A 1,634-nucleotide genomic window follows, 5' to 3' on the forward strand; every position below is an offset into this window, starting at 1 on the left:
ATTGATTTGAGTTTCTTATTTATTTTGTATATTAACCTTTAATTAAATATATAACCTACAAATATTTTCTCCCATTCTGAAGGTTGCCTCTTCACTCTGTTAATTGTTTACTTTGTTTTGTGGATGGATTTTAGTTTTAAGTAATCTCACTTAACCCTTTTGTTTTTGCTGTCTGAACTTTAGGGGTCAATTCTAAAAAATCATTGCTGACCAATATTGTATAGCATTTCCCCTGTTTTCTTCTACTCGTTTTACAGTTTTATACGTTGTTTATGTCTTAATTCATTTTCAGTTGGATTTTATATATGGTATCAGGAAAAGTTCAATTTTATCCTCTATGTAAATATCTAATTTTCCCAACATCCTTTTTTGAAGAGATCATGATTTTCTTATTATGTGCTTTTGGGTCAAAAATCAATTGGCCATAAACATATGGGTTCATTTTTGAGCTCTCTAATGTGTTCCATTGGTCAGTGTGTTTATTTGCATGAAGTATTCTTTTTAATCTCTTCACCTTCAGTCAGCATATGTCCTTAAAGATGAGGTGAGTTTCTTGTAGACGGCATATATTTGAGTATTTGCTCTTGTTTATTTTTGTTTATTTTATCTATTTGGCTATCCTGTGTCTTTTTTTTTAATTAATTTAATCCATTTACTTTCAAACGCATAGAGAATGACTTATTGTCATTTAGCGATTTGTTTTGTCATTGTTTTGTATATATGTAATGTCCCTATTGCTCTATAGTTGTATTCCTTTGTGGTTTGATAGGTCTCTGTAGCGATACGCTTCAAATAACTTATGTTTTCATTTATTTATTTATTTATTTATTTATTTATTTATTTATTTATTTTCAGGTGATGCTTCTTAAAAATATGGAATACTTCACAAATTTGCATGTCATCCTTGCACAGGGACCATGCTAATCTTCTCTGTATCTTTTCTATTTTAGTATATGTGCTTCCAAAGTGAGCACACTTATGTTCTTAATATTTATAATATATTTTTATTTTTGGTTACCTTAATATTTACATAAAACATGTAACAGGCTATTCCAAGCTGATAGTAAGTTAACTTTGATCTTATACAACAGCACTGCACTTTTATTCTTCCCTATATTTTATGTTTTTATGGCAAACTTCACACTATTTTGTATTTTTTATTCCCTGGCAATTAATTTTAGCTAAGGTTCTTTTAACAGATTTCTCTATTAACTATAACAGTAGAGATGAGATTGCTTTACACACTACCATTTTCAGTGTAGAGTGTCTTGAATATGACTCTGTGTTGCTTATACCATTGAATGTTTCACTTTCATATGTTTTATGTTATTAATGAGTGCCTTTGTATAGTTTAAATAACTCCCTTTAGTAATTTCTGTAAGGTAGGCCCAGTGTTGATGAACTCCCTTAGCTTTTGTTCATCTGAAAATGTTCTTATTTCTCCCTCATTTATGGAGGACAGCTTATCTGAATAATGTATTTTTTGCATGGCATTTTTTTTCTTCCTTTAGGATGTGATAGAATATATCACCCCACTTTCTTCTGTCCTCCAGGGTTTCTGTGGAGAAATCTGTAGTCTTATTGAGACTCTCTTTTATGTGATATTTTTAATCTTTTTCAGCTTTCAGAATTTG

The 1,634-nt window shown here is 29.9% G+C and overlaps 1 non-coding gene across 1 annotated transcript; it reads right to left on the bottom strand.

Annotated features, from left to right (window-relative positions):
• Positions 1-867: 867 nt before the first annotated feature.
• On the bottom strand, positions 868-974 carry LOC120363720 (U6 spliceosomal RNA). Its single transcript, XR_005579173.2, has one exon. It is a non-coding gene; the product is annotated as a U6 spliceosomal RNA (small nuclear RNA).
• Between the last annotated feature and the right edge of the window lie 660 nt (positions 975-1,634).

This window comes from Saimiri boliviensis, chromosome 3 (assembly GCF_048565385.1).
Source record: "Saimiri boliviensis isolate mSaiBol1 chromosome 3, mSaiBol1.pri, whole genome shotgun sequence".
Taxonomy (NCBI): Eukaryota; Metazoa; Chordata; class Mammalia; order Primates; family Cebidae; genus Saimiri; species Saimiri boliviensis.